This window comes from Triticum urartu, chromosome 4A (assembly GCF_056163025.1).
Source record: "Triticum urartu cultivar PI428250 chromosome 4A, HENAU_Tu73, whole genome shotgun sequence".
Taxonomy (NCBI): Eukaryota; Viridiplantae; Streptophyta; class Magnoliopsida; order Poales; family Poaceae; genus Triticum; species Triticum urartu.
Window position 1 is genome coordinate 437,472,724 of NC_141876.1, and position 21,318 is coordinate 437,494,041.

Sequence of the window (21,318 nt, forward strand, 5' to 3'; positions counted from 1 at the left end):
GTGGGAAGGTAGTTGATGGTTTTGGAGCATATCACTAAGCATTGTGAAGCAAGAACCTCATCAAGCAACACCTTATTCCTCATTGATAGTATTGGCTTTTCCTATAGACTCAATGTGATCTTGGATCACTAAAATATAAAATGTACAGTCTTGAGCTTTGAGCTTGAGCCAATCTTTTTGTCCTTAGTATTTTGAGGGGTCCACTTTCCTCATCCATGCCATGCCATTCATTGAGCTTTTCCTGAAATATTAATCTTGGAATAGCATTAGCTCAATGAGCTATATGTTGTTAGGAATTACCAAAACCACCTAGGGATAGTTGCACTTTCACCATCCAACTCCACGGCAAAACTGAGTGCATGACAACGACCTATCGCACCTTACTTTTCGTCTGAAAACTCTACAACATGAGGCGCTGTAGCCGTGTAGGTCAGCACATGGAATATGCTGGCAAGATCACACTATAGAGCAAAGTTAAAGTATTAACTATTTCTACATGCATATCTGGCTCATGGAGGCTCTAAGTTTAACATTTGCATAAAGCTAATTTTCCCTACAACAAAGGAATATATTTTTATTTAACTACCAAGTTTATGCCATTATTGAGAAGGTTCCCCCAACTCAATCTCAAAATTTACCATGTAATAATATAATTAACCCAACAAATTCATTAAGTAAAGTGATGAGATCAAACAATAATTCAAATACAGATACTCAAGATGTCCATAACCGGGGACACGGCTAATCATGATAGTTTGTACACTCTACAGAGGTTTGTGCACTTTTCCCCACAAGACTCGACCACCTCCATGATCGGAAGATCGAGACACAGTCTTTCTGAAGCATTAACTCTTTACTCTGGGTAGACAGTTACACCTACTTCCCCCTACATCTGCTAGCCTACCACTGAAAGAGGTCACACAACATACTCAACCATGCCAAAGCCCATAATGGCTTGTGGCTGCACACGGAAGTTTCTAGCATGAATAATCTTATGACCCCTTTGAGCCTGGGTGGCATTCCATGGGATGATCACACGGGTACTCCAGGATATCCTAGGATAACACTGGATTCTCCAGGTGCCCGCAACCAATCCACCTATATGTGTATTAAAGTAGCCACCTTAAGTTTCCCTTAATTAACATTTCTCTCGCAAATTCCATGAATCTCACTTACCAATCCCCGTCTACGAGCATGGCTAAGCAATATGAGCATAACGTAAAATCCCGGGGTGATCAAAGGTAATAGGTTCCTACCTCATCAACTACCTAGCAATCCCAATTCCCAATCCTACTCATGCAATCTTTGAAGGGTTGAAACTAATGCATAAAAACTGGGTAATAAAGAGGTATGATCAAAGTGTAACTTGCCTTGCTGACGATCGGAAAACCCTAGAGACTCGTAGTAGCAAGCTTCGCACTCCAGAAAATCTATCATAGACAAACAATAGCATACATAAGCACACAAGCATAATATGCAAAGGTAAAACCAAATAAAAAGATCTAAACAGAAAGTTCAAGTGAAGAGCTTTGATTTGCAAAAAGAATCAATCAAATTGGAGATACGAAACTCAACTTACGATCAAAAGAAGTTCAAATTCAGATCCGTTTGAAACCAAAATTTTGAACTTTCAAAAATATGTTTAAGTTGATTATCTGAATAGAGGGGATCATAACGAAGAATTTGGCGTTGGTTTCGTTGGATTTGGATAAATGAGCAAAAATTTGTGAGGGTTTAAAGATCAGAGACTAATCTGCAAAGAAAATAATTACCTATGGGTCCCTGGCCGAAAGTAAACAGAAAAAGAGAAAACTACCGGACGAACATCCGCTACGAAAACCTAACGAATGAAAATGTTCGTTGAAACTAACTAAACAAAAAATGTTCACTACTTAACTAACTAAATAAAAAAACAGGGTTTTAAATCGAAAACCGAAAACCTAAAAAGAAAAACGGTGAACCGAGGCGGTTTATTACCGGACCGAGAAAACCGGCGGTTCAGGCGGCGGGTCGGGCGGTTCCGGCGGCAGCGGGCTCCGGCAATATCGGCGAGGCGGCGGCTCGGCGAACGGCGGCGGTGGCGCGGGGCGACGTGGCTGGCGGCGGCGGCTCGGCTCGAGGCAGGAGGCGACGGCGGCTGGTGAGGAAGAGGGGGCGGCGCTTATAAAGGGGCCTCGGGGGTCCGACTTGGGGAAGGGGCACCGAGACGGCGTGGGCGAGCCGGACTCCGGCGAGTCCGAGTCGGGCGCGGTGGAGGTAGGCGGTGGCACGGCTGGGCTTCAGCCTAGTTCGGTCCGAAGGTTTTTTTTAACATTTTCCGAAAATACAAGAAAAAGGAAAACCCTAATAAAAATATTTTCAAAAAATCCACAAAAATCCACATAATTTCCTCCTAATATTTGGACTAATGTGAACATTTTTCTGGACCTAAATGCCTAAAATAAAATTAATATGTTTAGTACTAATAAAATAAATAAACTTGCAAATAAAATCCAAATAAATTATATTTTTATTCAAAATTAAATTTCCAATATTTCCTTGCTGTTTTGAAGAAGTCATATTATCTTCTCTCATTATTTTATTTATTTTGAAATAATTGGAAAATAATTTCGAATAAAACACCTTGATCCAATTTGCTAATTTTTGAAAATTAAAATATGGATTTTTGTGAGAACCTCCAACTCACTCTTTTGGTCCTTGAGTTGCTTAAGGTTTTTAGGATCAAAATTTCCAAACAAATTAAAAAAATGCATAAGATGATCTGATGAATAACATCCAAATTGAAAATTGGGATGTTACAGAGGGCGACGGTTCAAATGCCTTGGCTACTGCAATTTTACTATAAGGTCATGCTAGAGGAGTGTGGCGACGGTTGAAGTACGGCAGCTACTAAAATTTGGGTAAAGAAATTGATGTGGGGCGGGAGTGCCCAAGATCATGCACGGTCCAATAACAATATGCGTATATGATAATAAGGAAAAGTGGCGCGGAACCGCCGATTTTTTCAACGCTCAAGACGGGTAGTTTGTTTTTATATTTCTAGCTAGCTGGTCTATCGCACATGGTTCGTCCTAATTTCCAAATAAACTTACCCGGCTTGCACATGTGGTGGTTTTACAGCGCATTTGCATCGCACACAGTTAAGCTAGTACTTCCACCCTTTGCTCGCGCTTGCGCGGTCGTGGTGATTTTATAGCGCACTTGCATTGCACATGGTTGAGCCAGTACCTCCAACTTTGCTCGCGCTTGCGTAGGCATGGTGATTCACAACACACTTGTATCACACACGGTTAAGATATTATAGCCGTGTCCGTTGAGCGTGATCATAGTCTTTGCAGCAAAAAATAATGTTAAAGAGGGTCAGAAGACAGCCACACCAGCATGTGGCCCAAATATATATGAGTGAAAAGGGTGGTCTCTGGTGTTCAAAATTCCAATGCACAACTTTGACCGCGCGGGTCCATGGTTGGGCGCGTCGTCAAAGATCAATGAGAGGGGCCAGAAGTCAAGAACCACGTGGAAGTGGCCAAATATATGTAGGAATATTGGGGATGTTTAAAACTTTAAATACACAATGCATAACTTTGGTGGCACCTGCCTCGTAAACCCGAAAGCACCCAAGCGGTTTATCGACAACAACAACTGTCGTTTGACAAAATGATAGATTCATTGGTCCGTCTTATGGTAGGTAATGGCGACATGCATGTATGACCAAAGTGTCGATCATTACGTGCATCCGCCTCGCTGACACGAAGTGGGAGGTGGTGGGACAAGCATCCTAGACGGACCAATGAATCTATCATTTTGTCAAACGATAGTTGTTGTTGTCGATAAACCGGTTGGGCCAATAGATTGAACCATCATAAAAATCGCACGAGAGGGACCACAACCAGCACCTCTTGCATGCGCCCCAAAGTGATGTACGTTGGGAAGGGCTGATGTGTGTTTTCAATATAGAATAATGTACAATTTAGATGTGGTGCCTACCTCTCGATACAGACAACAATCATGAAGGCAAGATAGTTAAGGACGAGATACGCAGGGTTTGATGTAGGTCAAACCCAGCAATCCGAGCATGTGGGAGAGAATCCTAACAATGCATGAGCCCGAGCTTTGGTTGAGCGACATGTGAAGGTGACCGGCCCTAACACGAACTAGGAGGAATCCATTCATGACCAACACATACCTCTCATTATCAGTCAAAGGGATGATATATATATATACACACACACAATCGGGGAGCCCACAGATATGTGTGTCGTCACAAAAATCGCACAAGGGAGACGTGGTCAATCAGGAGACCCCGTATACACTGCATGTGGCCCGAAAATATGTATGGGTACGGTGGTGTGTGATGTGTTTAAATCCCAAATGCACAACTTTGATGGGCCACCAACTACATTACAAACCGAACACTGTACCCGACTCCAAGCCTGGTTCAATACGTACGATGTCAGTTTCTCAACTTCGAGGCAGCCGGGGGGGTCGTCCCACGCATGCGCTCAAACTTTATTTGGTCTAGCATGGGACACATCTATATATATCTTATATCTATACATCTATACACCTATATAGTGTGCGGATAACTTTAAAAGTTGGTCGTTGGATGAAGCCAATCCGACGGTACAGAGATGGAAAATCTGAGTACTATTGGCCGTTGGATCTCATCTACATTCCACCAGATTCTGCCACATGTACAATCTAGAAGAATCCACGGTTAAACTTAAGCATAATGCACAAACCTCAAAACACAAGCACTTCTTCTTTCTTCTCTAGAATCTTCCATATCTTAATTGCCCAAACTTTTTTTCTAAATGAATTGTCACCTTTTGTTTTTTTACCTTTACAATGCACAATTTAATGAATCTTAGAATAGATTTTTTATAAAACTAATTGATTTTGGATGAGATGAACAATAAAAATTAACAAACATGTACATCATGCATATATGACTCAAACCTTCAATGAGCACTGACACTGGTAGAGGGAAAACGATGGGAGAAGAGGTGGGAAACCGATGAGAAGAGTGGCGAGAAACATTAACCTGTTTTGAAAACCTAGTAGAGAAGGAAGCGTGAGCTAGCACGATGCATGTGCACAGTGCTTGACCATGTACTGCATGTGCTGTCGAAAGGGCTCAGGGTTGTCGTTCGATCTGGGAGCATCCAACGGTGCACACTTACGATCCGTGGAGTTTGGGTTCTGGCCAATCAGAACACACGACTCAGATCGCGTGCGCAGCAGGGGGAAAGAATATCATACGAAAACCAACATTCGGTGGAAACCGATGAAAACCATGAGAAAAAGATGTTTTGAAGTTTCAAAAAAATTGGAAAAAAATGCGGGATGTTAAAAGGATGATGTTTTATTGCCACACGAAATTTCAAGTTGAAACACATTACGAGATGTGAGCTATGAAAAAGACAAAATCAGCGTTGAATAGTGCCGAATAGTAATGTCACTATTGAGGGCTGAATTTGTATTTTTCATAGCTCACATCTCGTAATGTTTTTCAACTTGAAATTTTGTGTCGCAATAAAACATCACCTTCTTAACATCACACATTTTTTCAGATTTTTATGAAACTTTAAAATATGGTTTTCACGAAGTTTTCATTGAACATCGGCTTTCATGAGTGAAATGTGTGCTATTTGAAAACATTTCGTGAGAAGAATATTGGTTTTTAAATCCCCGTAAATCCAAAACTAAGCCGAAAATCATGAAACCTGGCATGGTGTCACGACATGGCACTTATATGTCGAGGAATTTTTTTCGTCCATTGTGGCACAAGTTTTATTATAAGCCTCTTACAAACCGGAGCTTCTCTCAAAGAAGCCTCGTGGTTCTGATAGGGAAACGTGTCCCTCTTGTGGGCGAAACGTAATCACTGCCTCTTTTCGTCTTGTATTTTCTTCTACGGGCAACATGGAACGACATGATATCCATGTTGAAATTTAAACTTATTCAGGGTTCGTTTGGCCTTTTTATACACTAATGAGTTTCCTAAGCATTTAATGTCCATAATTCAAATCTGAACTTCAAATACATGGTCCGGTTCACCAAAATGGCTAGAAAATTTATAGATGTGTCCTTGGGTGCATGTTTAGGTCCCATGCTAGGAATGGGAACGAATTACAACCATACCCGCATCCTGGCTCGTCCTCAAACATTTGGAATCTCGGGTTTTAAATCCCCGTAAATCCTAAACTGACCAAAAATTCATCAAAAGTGGCGTGGTAAAAACATTGTCCAATTTGGGCCAAGCTTTATTACAAACCTCTTACAAAAACCGGAGTTTCTCTCAAAGAAGCCTCGTGGTTCCGATAGGGAAACGTGTTCCCCTTGTGGGCAAAACGTAATCACTGTCTCTTTTTGCCTTGTATTTTCTTCCACGCGCAACATGGAATGACATGATATCCGTGCTGAAATTTAAACTTATTCAGTGTCCATTTGGCCTTTTTATACACTAGTTGAGTTTCCTAGGCATTTAATGTCCATAATTCAAATCTAAACTACAAATACATGCTCCAGTTCACCAAAATGTCTAGAAAAATTATACATGTGTCCTTGGGTGCATGTTTAGGTCCCATGCCAGGAATGGGAACGAATTACAACCGTATCGGTGTCCTGGCTCGTCCTCAAACATTTCGAATCTCGGTTTTTAAGTCCCCATAAATCCAAAACTCACTAGAAAGTCATCAAAGGTGGCATGGTGTCACGTCATGGCACATATATGTCGGGGTAAAAACATTGTCAATTTGGGCCAAGCTTTATTACATACTGGAGTCTGTCGCAAGAACCCTCGTGGTTTCGATAGGGAAACGTGTCCCCTTGTGGGCCAAACGATAATCACTCCCTCTTCTAGCCTCGTATTTTCTTCTACACGTGACACAGAACAACGGGAGATTCAGCTGAACTTTGAAATTATTCAGGGTTCGTTTGACCTTTTTCATTCATTAATTGAGTTTTCTAGGCAATTTAATGTCCATAATTCAAATCCGAACTACAAATACATGCTCCAGTGCACCAAAATGGCTAGAAAAAACATACATGTTTCCTTGGGGTGCATGTTTAGGTCCCATGGAATGAATGGGAACGAATTCAACCATCTTGCCATCCTGGCTTGGCCACAAACATTGCGAATCTCGGTTTTTAAATCTCTGTAAATCCAAAACTCATTAGGAAATCATGAAACTTGGCATGGTGTCACTACATGGTACATATAATTGTCCAATTTGGGCGACACTATATTACAAGCCTCTTACAAACCAGAGCCTGTCGCAACCCTCGTGGTTCTGGTAGGGAAACATGCCCCTCTTGTGGGCGAAACGATAATCGCTACCTCTTCTCGCCTTGAACTTTGTTTTCTACAGGCAACATAGAATAACAGGAGTGTTGGGCTGAAATTTGAAACTATTCAGGGTTCGTTTGGCCATTGTACATATATTACTAACTACTAAGTTTTCTACGCATTTAATGTAGTCCATAATTCAAATTTGAACTACAAGCACTTGCTCCAATGAAGAAAAATGGGTCGAAAATCGTACATGTGTCATTGGGTGCATGTTTAGGTCTCATTTAAGGAATGTGAATGAATTACAAACTTGTCGTCGTCCTGAAACATTGAGAATCTCGGTTTTTAAATCCTAGTAAATCAAAAACTCGCCCAAAAAACATGAAACTTGGCATGGTTTCATGACATGGCACATATATGTCATGGTGAAAAAATCGTCTAGTTTGAGAAGAGGTGCACACATTAGTAGCCAACGAAATCCTTTTTGAAACAAAAAGCTAACACATTAATATCGCAAACAATTGTATTATATTAACCATATCGAATTTAACCATACTCGGTGGCGTGCGTGCAGCTGTTTGATTAGACGGGACGAGCGCGAGAAGTCCGCCGTGCAGGCTCGACGGGATGCGTGCGAGCAGTCTGCCGCGCAGGCTCGACAGGACGTGTGCATCCTGTCCACCTCGCGGGCTCGACAGGACACGTGCAGGCAGCAAGGCCGCCCATGCTCACCGGGAAGCGAGCTCTTTTACCTCCATGCACCAGCCGCCGCCCGCCTCGCTCACAACTTCTCCATTAATGGGTTAATTAAAGCACATGGACGGAGGGTGTTTGCTTGTGATCCCATGGCAGCATTTGCTTTGTTCATGTTTTCAACTCGTATTCCGCCCTAATTTAAATTGCCACACAGGGCAACTGATAATACAACCACAAATAAAATGGCAACGGATTATACGACGTGGGAGGGTCGCGTGCATCCTGTCAGGTTGATTGTGCTCCGGCAAGGTCAATAACCTCCCGGAGTTGGTTTAGCGATTGCTAAGGCGCAACGTCGTTGCATGTTTGTAGTCGGACCGTCAAAGTCGTCTCCACCAAATCGATAGTTATCATCTCATCAAAAGATCGGGCCCATCGCCTCTATCAGTTGTTGAGTACCAGAATAAGAAAGACGACATGTTTCTTGGATACAGAGAGAATTAAGAGATGATGTAAGGAGTTATGTAAATAAAAGACTCGTTGTAAGTAGTTACATCGATTAAGTCTTCATCAGTGCTCCAAGTGATTTTCGAGTTCAATTAAAGAATATGCTTAATACATTAAATGGTGGTGCGGTAAGTTGGAATTGGTCCAAGAAGGTTGTCGTGGTGAATTCTCTGACAAAGACTGAGTATGTTATTGCTTTAGAAGAAACAATGGTGGGTGATGAATCAAGTAGTTCATTTATGAACTTGGTATGATTCCATGGCTCAGTCTAAGGAATCAAAGGTTCTATCGGTGATTCAAGACATACAAAGCTAGTTCCGCACAAATTATGAATTTTTTGAAAGCATGAAAGATGAAAGGGAATGCAAAGATACACTCGGATCTGAACTTGTCAGATTTGAGAAGATGAAGGCTATACCACAAGCAAAGCATTAACTAACACTAGACTGCCATTGGTGTAAAAGAAAATTGTGCTATCTAGATATTGATTTTAGTGCAAGTGAGAGTCTGTTGGAAATATGCCTTAAAGACAATAATATTATATTATTTGATTTCATGTTTATAATTAAGAGTTTATATTCTATGCTATAAACTCCTATGATCCTGGAATATGCGATTTAGTGCAAAACTCATATGCAAGATGACTGATACGTCTCCAGCGTATCTATAATTTTTTGATTGTTCCATGTTATTATATTATCTGTTCTGGATGTTTTATATGCATTAATATGTTATTTTATATTATTTTTGGGACTAACTTATTAACCCAGAGCCCAGTGTGATTTTCTACTTTTTCCTTTTTTTGACTTCTACAGAAAAGGAATATCAAACAGTCCAAACGGAATAAAACTTTTGCGGTGATTTTTCTTGGACCAGAAGACATCCATGAAACTTAGAGATGAAGTCAGAAGAGTCCAGAGGGCTCCACAAGCCCTCAGGGTGCGCCCTAGGGGGAGGGCCTCCCCTAGCTTGTGGGGCCCCCGGGAGTCCACCGACCTCCCTCTCAGCTCTATAAATTCACAAATATTCCCAAACGACCAGAAGCGTCCACCAAAATACTTTTCCGCCGCCGTAACTTTCTGTACCCGTGAGATCCCATCTAGGGACCTTTTCCGGCACCCTGCCGGAGGGGGATTCGATCATGAAGGGCTTCTACATCAACTCTATTGCCCTTTCGATGAAGTGTGAGTAGTTTACCTCAGACTTACGGGTCCATGGCTTCTTCTCTCTCTTTGATCCTCAATACCATGTTCTCCTCAATGTTCTTGGAGATCTATCCGATGTAATATTCTTTTGCGGTGTGTTTGTCAAGATCCGATGAATTGTGGATTTATGATCAGTTTACCTATGAATATTATTTGAATCTCCTCTGAATTCTTATATGCATGATTTGATATCTTTCTATTTCTCTTCGAATTATCGTTTGGTTTGACCAACTAGATTGGTTCTTCTTGCAATGGGAGAGGTGCTTAGTTGTGGGTTCAATCTTGTGCTGATATCACCCAGTGACAAAGTAGGGGTAGCGAGACACGTATTGTATTGTTGCCATCAAGGGTAAAAAGATGGGGTTTTCATAATATTGCTTGAGTTTATCCCTCTACATCATGTCATCTTGCTTAAGGCGTTACTCCATTTCTAGGAACTTAATACTCTAGATGCATGCTGGATAGCGGTTGATGTGTGGAGTAATAGTAGTAGGTGCAGGCAGGAGTCGGTCTACTTGATACAGACGTGATGCCTATATTCATAACCATTAACTTGGATATCGTCATAACTTTGCGCTTTTCTATCAATTGCTCGACAGTAATTTGTTCACCCACCGTATTATTTTCCTTCAAGAGAGAAACCTCTAGTGAAACCTATGGCCCCCGGGTCTATTTTCCATAATATATTTTCAGATCTATAAACCAAAAAACCCAAAAATACCTCGCTGCAATTTATTTACTTTTATTTTGTTTTACGTTTTAGTAATCTTTTATATCTATCTTTATTATATCTCATCTTTGCAAGTGACCGTGAAGGGATTGACAACCCTTTATCGCATTGAGTGCAAGTGATTGATTGTTTATGCAGGTGTATAGATTGAATTGCGTGTATCTCCTACTGGATTGATACATTGGTTCTTAACCGAGGAAAATACTTATTTCTACTTTGCTGCATCACACTCCTCTTCAACCGAAAAACCAATGCAAACTCAAGAAGTAGCAATGATAAACAGTAAAACCTGATTCCTAGTCTCGCCTCTAAGACTACCTCAAGTGTTGTTTGTGATCATGTTTTCCGAATTTTAGGATATCGTTAAGTGTAATGATAGTCTTAATAAACCCCGTAGTATTGTTAGGATTATATCCACGACATCTCATGTATAATAAAAATGTATACAAAATATGTACAATGTGTGTGAAAATAGTTGATCGTGTATTTAAAAGATATTAAGCAAGAAATTGAAAAAAAAACTAGTCTTGTATTTAAAAAATGATAATCAAGCACTTGAAAAATGTTACATGTATATAGAAAAAAAAGTTAATAAGGCATTTGAATTTTTTTAATGTCTATTGGAAAACAGTTGACCGTGTATCCCAAAAATGTTAACCTTGTATTTAAATAATTTCAAACTTGTATTCGGAACATGTGTTAGATGTATACCAAAAATGTACAATATGTATGTAAAGTAAACATAAAAATATAAGCTCTCAAAAAAAATTATCATGTGTTTCAAAAATATTAAACGTGGAAAAATGTTTCTGATGTATACAAAAAAATTGACTATGTACTCACGAAAAAGGTAAGATATGGTGAACAAAAAAGAACCAATCAAAAGCAGCCAAACACAAAGTAAAAAAGAAAAACCCGATAAATCCAAAAGGAAAGACAAATAAAATACAAAAACTAAAAAATCACTTCAAAGAATGAAAAAAAATAAGAAAAAACAAAGAAAACCCAAAAAACTGCTTCAATCCCAAAAAGTAATAAAAATCAGAATAAAGAAAGAAAGGCAAAAAGAAATAAAAACGAAAAAAGAAACAAAGAAAAATAAAAAAACAAGTGAAAACCAAGAAAGAAACTAAGAAAATCAAAGAATAAGCAAAGAAAACAAGGGAAAACATGTATAAAACAAAGAATAAAGAAAGAAAAACAACTAAAAAAGAAGCAAAAATACCCGGATAAAACTAGACTAAACCATTCAGCAACCAACCCACCAAGCGAGGCTAAAAAACCAGCGAACTCAAACAAAGAAATCCAGTGAAAAAAATAACAGGTGAAAATGGGCCGGCCTAGTAGCTACATTGCGGGGGCAAAACCTTCAGTTCGCGTCTCCTATTTATCTAGGTCAAGGAAGCCACCAACAGGACACTTTAAGATACATGTGGATGCAGGAGTGGCAGGTAGAAGGGAGGATCAGTTGCGGCTGTTTGCAGAGATGAAGAAGAAAACTACATGGGTAGCTCAGCCCTTGTCATCGAAGGGGTTACGGACCCAGCCTCCCTTGAAGCGATGGCATGTCGGGAGGCCTTGGCCCTTGCAGAGGATCTTGATATCCAAAACCTGGTGGTGGCTTCGGATTGCCAACAAGTGGTATCTGACATCAATAAAAATGCTAGGGGGACGTATGGAGCGATTGTTAGCGAGATTAATCTCACAGCATCTCTTTTGCCTTTTGTGTTTGAGAGTCGTGCCGTCAATGTTGAAGCACATCATTTAGCCAAGTTTTCTTTTTATAGAGATCCAGGACGCCACATTTGGTTTGGTGCTCCTCATGATGCCAGATGTATCCAACTTCACGTGGATTTTCATGAATAAAGTTGGTTTTTACCCCTCCAAAAAATATTATCTAGGTCGCTCGTTAGCTACCTTTTTTTGGAGTCTAGTTCGTTAGCGACCTACCGCGTATCCCTTACAGCGTCTGATTTTCTTTTGGGCCCTCCCATTTCGGGCTCCTTCTCCATCAGTTTTGGGAAGGTTGTAGAATCTTTCCTGAACCAGTTTTTTCCTCTCTTTTTTCCTCTCTTTTTTCGTTCTTTTTCTTTTTACCTTATTTTTTATTTATTTTCTTTTCTGTTCTGTTCTATTTATTCTTTTTTTTCATTTTTACTTTCCTTTTTCTCTTTTTGATCATTTTTCAATTTTGTGAAATTCTCAAATCACGAACAATTTTTTAAAATCTTGAACATTGTTTTTACTCGTCAGCATTTTTTATAAAATGTGAAATGTTTTTCACATCTGTGAACAATTTTCACAAAGTCACGATTTTTTTTTGAAATGACAAATATTTTTATAAATGCGCAAACATTTTTGAAATTGTGATCACTTTTCTTTATTCGGTGAACCATTTTTTTGGATCGGTGAACATTTTTCCAATAGAGGCACATTTTTCTGAAATTGGGAGAACAATTTTTGTAATTCAAGAACATATTTTTGTTTTGACGAATATTTTAGAACTTATGGATATTTATTATATCAGGGAATATTTTTTCAGTTTCGTGAACATATTCAAATTTCATAAAAAAATTGATACACAATTTTTTTAATTTCATAACATTTTTTGAAGATGTCAGCATTTTTTGGAAAGTCACGAATTTTTTCTGAATCCACTAATATTTTTTGATGTCTTGAACATATTTTTATTGAATTGTTAACAGAAATTTCAGAACATTTTGAAATCCTAAATTAACTAAAGTATAGAAAATCGGAAAATAAAAATATAAAAATAAATTAAAAACAAGCAGGCCGTACATGGGCCGGCCCAAAATGGCATGCTGGGGAGTGACCGACCAGTGCTAAAAATTTGAAAGTTCGATCTTTTTATAATATAAACAAAATTTGAAAATATGACAATTTTCTGAAAAATCAATTTAAGAAAATTCTAAAGAATTTTGGAAAAATCATATTTTAAATCTATCATTTTTCGAAAATTTAAATATATTTGATGTATTTTGTAGAAAATCTTGAGTTCTTTTGAAACTTCGAACAAATTTTGAAATTCTTGACAATTTTTGGTGTTTGGAACATTTTCTGCAAATTAAATTATTTTAGAAATTCTAAACATTTTTTGAAACATGTTGTCGTTCGCTTCGCTCATGCATGCTGACCAGCGAACGGCTGTTGGGTGTTCTCTCTTCGTGAATGCTAAGAAGGTACTCCCTCTGTCCCATAATATAAGAACCTTTTTGACACTATTATGGGACGGAGAGAGTATTTGGGTTCCCTAGAAAAAAAATCAGGCTGAGCTTGTGCATGTTGAGGCGGCCCCATGTAGTGTACCAAACACCCAAAAGTGGCTCAAGAAGGGCACTTTTGAGCTCATGCAACCTCCATGCACTCTACCAAACACACCCTATATGGCATAGCACATGCCAGGCAGCGGACGCGCGTGCACCCCCGCTTCTATTTTGGGCGGGCCCATCAGCTGTAGCGGTGAGTCCCCCTGTTTTCTTGTTTCCTTCTTATTTTGTTTTTGTTTTTTTTAGAATTTGGGATTTCAAAAACATTCCAAAATTCGAAAAATATGTGAACTTCAAAAATGTCCATGGAGCCAAAATGTAGCTGAATTCAAATAATGTTCACGAATTTGAAAAAATGTTCATGAATTTGGATAATGATGAACATGTTTTTATCAGATGAACAAATTGTGAACTTGATGAACAAATTCTCATCAGAACATTTTCTGAAAAAATCAGATGAGATTTCTGAAAAATGGATGAACACTGTTTGAAATTGATGAGCATTTTTAAAAATGACGGTGAACCAAATTTTGAATATGGTGAACATTTTTCATTTTTTGAACTTGATGAAAAAATTCTCAATTCAAGATCACTTTTTTGAAAATCGGATGAACTTTTTGAAAACTGGATGAACATCTTCTAAAATTATCCATCATTTTTTTGTATTTGATGAACAGGTTTTGAATTTCATGAACATTTTTTGAATTTATTGAACACAAAATGTTCGAGATTTAAAAAATGTTCAAAGAAAGAGAAAAATAAAAACAAAGAATAAAAACGGTGATGAAGAAGAAATTAAAAATTGAAAAAAAGGAAAACAGAAAAAGAAATGTAGCAATGACGGCGAACCAAATTCTATGCCCCTCTCCCCCCTCCTTATTTTCAGTGGGTGGGCCCCGCCTCTGCCTAACACCGATCAAAATCTACCAACTACCTAATCACGTATCATTTCCGGTATAATTCACAAGTTACAGAGGAGTTTACTCCAACAAGAGGTCTCAGGCAAGGGGACCCCTTATCTCCCTATTTGTTCCTATTATGTTCTGAAGCTTTGTCTAGTTTATTGATGCATGAAGAGGAAGCTGGTGACATCGATGGGATCAAGGTGTGTAGGAATGCACCGTCAGTTTCACACCTTTTATTTGCTGACGATTCCTTGATTCTCATGAAGGCAGATATGAAAAATGCAGCTTCCCTGCAACAAGTACTGGACACCTATTGTCAGAACTCAGGCCAAGTGGTAAGTGTGGCTAAATCAAGCATTTTTTTCAGTCAAAATACCAATGTTGATATGAGAACAGGTATTTGCCTCCTTTTGAATATCGACAATGAAGCATTATCAGATAAGTATTTGGGACTACCTTCTCTTGTTGGTTTAGATAGAAGCGACTGCTTCAAACATCTAATTGAAAGAATTATAAAAAGGATTAATGGATGGAAAGAGAAGTGTTTGTCAGTTGCAGGAAAAGAAACTTTATTAAAGGCTGTGGCCCAGGCTATTCCTGTTTATGCGATGTCAGTATTCAAAATCCCTAAAGGAATTTGTAACGACATGGCGACTGTAATCGCTAAATACTGGTGGGGACATGATGAAAACAGTAGAAAAATGCATTGATTTGCATGGTGGAAACTTTGTTTTTCAAAGAGTCTAGGCGGGCTGGGTTACCGTGATTTTCATTCTTTCAACCTAGCAATGTTGTCTAAGCAAGTTTGGAGATTGTTATGCAACCCTGAATCATTATGTGCTAGGATTTTGAAGGCAAAATACTATCCAAACCAAAGTATCCTTGAAGCTGGACCAAAAAAGGGGTCCTCTTTCACTTGGCAAAGTATTTTTGCGGGTATCCAAACCTTCAAAAGAGGATGTATTTGGAGAGTTGGAAACGGTGACTCCATTGATATATGGCGAGATCCATGGATCCCTACAAGCCCGGACAGAAAGGTAATGACGCCAAGAGTAAATATTGTTATTACAAAGGTGTCCGAATTAATTGATCCACAGTTGGGACAATGGGATGAAGATCTGGTTCGGTCTTTGTTTACTCACGTCGATGCAGCCAGAATTTTCAGTATCCCGTTAAGCTTGAATGGATTTGATGATTTTGTTGCTTGGCATTATAATAGAAACAAAATGTTCTCGGTGAGATCGGCCTACCATGTTGAATGGAGACACCAATTCGGGAATTCCTACCAATATATAGCTTCATCTTCAAGAGGATCAAACCCCATATGGCAGAAAGTATGGAAAATATCTGTTCCGGGCAAAGTTAAAACTTTTGTGTCGAAGTTACTACATGGAGCTATTCCGGTTAAATCGGTTCTGGTGAATCGACACATAGGGACGGACAGCTTGTGTCCGATTTGTCATACGTATGCAGAAGACTTGAAGCACCTTCTGTTTGATTGTTCCCCGGCGCAAGAGCTCTGGAAAATGTTACAACTAGATAAACTGATTGCGGATGCATGTGTTTCTGATCGTGCAGGGTCTGCGATTCTGGAAGAGCCGCTGGACTCATCAACAGGTCACTATCCCGGTTTACCACAAGTAGGAATCGTGGAAGTTGTGGCGATCGCTACCTGGTACCTATGGTGGATCAGAAGATCGGTCACGCATAAGGAGAGAACTCCGCCAGCGGCAAGTTGGAAGCTTTCTATATTGGCTCTGTGCACAAACTTTACAAAATCAAGCCAGCGAGATGGGGATAGAAGCTTAATTAAATGGACCAAGCCAGATTCTAGTCATATTAAACTAAATTTGGATGGATCTTATCACAATGATGAAGGAGTTGGCTCGACGGGTGCAGTCCTGAGAGATATGTACGGGAATTTCCTTGGAGGCTCTTGCACTTTTTTCCCAAACGCCTCGTCAGCTTCTATGATAGAAGCCCAGGCTATGAAAGAAGGTCTAAAGCTAGCAGTATCATTAGGCTACAATAGAATTGTGGCAGAATCTGATTGTTTGGAAGTCGTTGAAGCTTGTGGAGGAGGAAATACTTGGTGGCATGAAGGAGTTGCGATCTTTGCAGATTGTGTTGATCTAGTTGTGGAGATAGGTTCCGTCCAGTTTACTCATTGTCTTCGGGAAGCCAATGGCGTCGCGCATGAGATTGCTAAGTATAGCTACGAGAATCATTTATCTTGTAATTGGATAGATGACTCCCCCTCTTTCATTCATGAATCTCTTGTGAACGATGTAAGTGTGTTAAGTTAATCAATAAAGTAAGCCATGATGGCATTCCCTCAAAAAAAAAAAGTGTAGCATTGCTCAAGCTGGATATAGTGGCCGCGCAATTGAAGGCCAGAAACGCACGATGAACACAAGAAGAGGGTTTGGACGACCGTCGTCCTCCTCGTGCGGCTGTCCTGTAACCTCGGCTTGTTTGCGAGCTCAAGGCCCATGCGCAACCCTCATTCTCCGGCTTGTCCCAAATTAGCACGCGCTTATAAAATGACGAATCCTCATCTCCGGCTCCTATTTAGTCCAACTTGTAAGAAATAAACTAGACCCCTTCCATTGGTTGAGGGGCTCAAACCTCCTAAACACCTCCCATTTAATTGTAATTGTATGAATTGATCGGGAGGTGTTGATCGTCGTAAACCTACCATGAGCAAAGGCGCCATAATCGGCGCGTCGACCGTCCTGGCGGTGGCGGTCGTCGCCGCCGTCTGCGTCGTGTCCTTCAAAGAAGCTAAAAATGAGGAGGACAGCACGGAGCTGGCGACGTCGGTGAAGTCGATCAAGTCCTTCTGCCAGCCCGTGGACTACAAGGTGGCGTGCGAGAAGACGCTGGAGGAGACGGCCGGCAATGCGACGACCACCACGGAGCTGGCCAAGGCCATCTTCAAGGCCACCTCGGAGCGGATCGAGAAGGCCGTGCAGGAGTCCAGCCTGCTCAACGAGCTCAAACACGACCCTCGCACGTCGGGCGCGCTCAAGAACTGCAAGGAGATGCTCCACTACGCCATCGACGACCTCAAGACCACCTTCGACCAGCTCGGCGGCTTCGAGATGACCAACTTCAAGCACGCCATGGACGACCTCAAGACGTGGCTCACCTCCGCGCTCACGTACCAGGAGACCTGCCTTGACGGCTTCGCCAACACCACGACGGACGCCTCCGCCAAGATGCGCAAGGCGCTTAACGTCTCCCAGGAGCTGACGGAGAACATCCTGTCCATCGTGGACGAGTTCGGGGACACCATCGCCAACCTGGACCTGTCCATCTTCAGCCGGCGGCTGCTCGGGCACGACGGCGCGCCCAGGTGGATGTCGGACGCCAAGCGGAGGCTGCTGGAGGCCTCTCCCAGCGAGCCCGACTTCAAGCCGGACATGACGGTGGCGGCGGACGGCAGCGGCGACTACAAGACCATCAACGAGGCGCTGGCCAAGGTGCCGCTCAAGAGCGAGGACACGTACGTGATGCACGTCAAGGAGGGCACGTACAAGGAGTACGTCTCCGTGGCGCGCAACGTGACGAACCTCGTCATGATCGGCGACGGGGTCGGCAAGACGGTCATCACGGGGGACAAGAACTTCATGATGAACATCACCACCAAGGACACGGCCACCATGGAGGCGATCGGCAACGGCTTCTTCATGCGCGGGATCACGGTGGAGAACACGGCGGGCGCCAAGAACCACCAGGCCGTGGCGCTGAGGGTGCAGAGCGACCAGTCGGTGTTCTACGAGTGCCAGTTCGACGGGTACCAGGACACGCTCTACACGCACACCAGCCGGCAGTACTACCGCGACTGCACCGTGAGCGGCACCATCGACTTCATCTTCGGCAACGCGCAGGTGGTGTTCCAGAACTGCGTCCTCCAGGTGCGCAGGTGCATGGAGAACCAGCAGAACATCATCACGGCGCAGGGGCGCAAGGAGAGGCACTCGGCCGGCGGCATCGTCATCCACAACTGCACCATCGAGCCGCACCCGGAGTTCAAGGACCACATCGGCAGGCTCCGGACGTTCCTGGGGCGGCCGTGGAAGGAGCACTCCCGCACCCTCTACATCCAGTCCGAGATCGGCGAGCTCATCGACCCGCAGGGGTGGCTGCCGTGGCTCGGCGACTTCGCGCTCAGCACCTGCTACTACGCCGAGGTGGACAACCGGGGGCCGGGGGCCGACATGAGCAACCGCGTCACGTGGAAGGGCGTCAAGCACGTGACCTACCGGCAGGCGGAAGAGAAGTACACCGTGGAGAGGTTCATCCAGGGGAAGCTCTGGATCTCCAAGTACGGCGTGCCATTCATCCCGGGGTTGCTGCCGCAGGAGCAGGCCGCCCACACTGACACTGAGCGAAGTTAGCGTTCGTCCGGGGTCGAGGAAGATGGATTGTGGACAAGGGTTGTTCATTTTATGGATAGGAGGATCGGTTGTACGTACACGGTACACTGTTGTTGATGTATATCATCTGTGTATCGTACAGTATATGTGAGATGCATGTCCATGTAGAATGTAGAATGTATGTGCGTGTACACTGCTCTTTCGGACACCCATGCTCACAATTGGACAACTTACGACTCAAATAGAACAGGATTTAAGACGGTTCAATTACGACATGCTGATCTTTTTGCTTGTGTTTATCTTTTTTCTGAACATCAGTACAGACGCAAGCGCTCATACATACGCGCATACACTCACCCCTATGAATGCACACACGCATACCCTACCCCTATAAGCACCTTCATGAGACTGAGCCGGCATGTCATCTTGAAATTTACGAAGTCACCGAAGGCACCTCGTCGTCGACGGGGACGTCTCCTCCCACTAAAAGCGCATCGCCGGAAATTCTCAAATAAATCTAGGAATAATGCGAGCACCAGGATTTGAACCCTGGTGGGCTGGGGATACCACTGTCCCTCTAACCATCCAACCACAGGTTGGTTCGCTTGCTTGATCAACTCCTAGGCAAGCAGACCTAATTTTAACAGCCGGTATGGTAACAATGAACATGGCTTCCTCTTTAGTGAGATTATACCAGCAAATGCCTGAACCAAAATATGTCATTGCTATGGGAGCCTGTACTATTAAGGGGGAATGTTTAGTACGTATTCCTATGGATGTCTACTTGCCGGGCTGCCCACCTAAACTGGTGGCAGTTATAGATGCCCTAACAAAACTTCGTAAGAAGATATCGCGAGAAATAGTTGAGGATCGAACTCTGTCTCAAAATAAAAATAGATGTTTTACTACCAGTCACAAGCTTTATGTTAGGCGCAGTACTCATGCAGGAACTTATGAGCAAGAATTGCTCTATCAATCACCATCTACATTAGATATATCTTCTGAAACTTTTTTCAAATCCAAAAGTTCAGTACCTTCTTACAAATTAGTGAATTAGGAGAGGGGCTCTTTTGTGTAGAAAAATAAAAAGCAGGGCAATCTTTCAAACTTGCATCCGAAATGTGAAATATTTATACAAAGAGGGAGAGATGAAGACAATGCAGCAGGGTTGGTTATCTAATTGGCTAGTCAAACATGAGGTGGTTCATAGATCTTTGGGCTTTGAACACCGAGGAATAGAGACTTTACAAATAAAAGCAGGGGATTGGGATTCCATTGCTGTCATTTTATATGTATATGGTTACAATTATTTACGCTCCCAATGTGCTTATGATGTAGCACCCGGTGGATCTTTAGCTAGCGTGTATCATCTTACGAGAATACAATATGGTATAGATAATTCAGAAGAAGTCTGCATAAAAGTCTTTGCCCAAAAGGATAATCCTAGAATTCCGTCTGTCTTCTGGATTTGGAGAAGTGCCGATTTTCAAGAACGCGAATCTTATGATATGGTGGGAATCTCTTATGATAATCATCCGCGCCTTAAACGTATCCTAATGCCTGAAAGTTGGATAGGCTGACCCTTACGTAAGGATTATATAACCCCCAATTTTTATGAAATACAAGATGCTCATTGAATGATAAGAAATTCATGCTCACTTATACAACACAACTCCAGATTTTATTCAAGTCAAGGAATATTTTTAGGTTCTTTTCCTAGATGAAACGGAATACCTATTTATAATTAATTCCTAATTATAAAAAAGCATTCCAGATAGACTGAGCAAAAAAAAGGGTTTCATTTGGATTCCCCTATTTTGAAAATCGCATATTAATTTCCTTCATATGAACAGAAAAATAGGATGACTCAAAGAAGCTCTCTACCAGGAACTTTGTAGCACGCACATTACTTAGCACAACTAGGAAAATAAGATAAGATAAAGATAAGCAAGACTAAAAAAATATTCGTCGGAATAGCGGAGTACAAAATTAAGAAACGCAAAAAAATAAAGGGGAATCTCACCCCCTTCTTTATCATAAAGAAAAGATATATTTTAAAACTTCTTTAAAAAGAAAAAGAAGTGCCTCTATATTTATATTATAGATTTATCCACTTAGATGAATAAATATTATTAATGAATATGTATCACAATCCATCTCGAGGTATTTGGATCAATACCTATTCGGTGGATCTTTTTTTTCTCTGCCAGGAACCAGATTTGAACTGGTGACACGAGGATTTTCAGTCCTCTGCTCTACCAACTGAGCTATTCTGACCTTTTCTTGTGCATCATCCTAGTAGAGTATTTGTA

The 21,318-nt window shown here is 41.4% G+C and overlaps 1 pseudogene; it reads left to right on the forward strand.

Moving 5' to 3' along the window:
• The first annotated feature begins 17,190 nt into the window (after positions 1-17,190).
• On the forward strand, positions 17,191-19,279 carry LOC125553919 (putative pectinesterase/pectinesterase inhibitor 21 pseudogene; annotated as a pseudogene).
• The last annotated feature ends 2,039 nt before the right edge of the window (positions 19,280-21,318 follow it).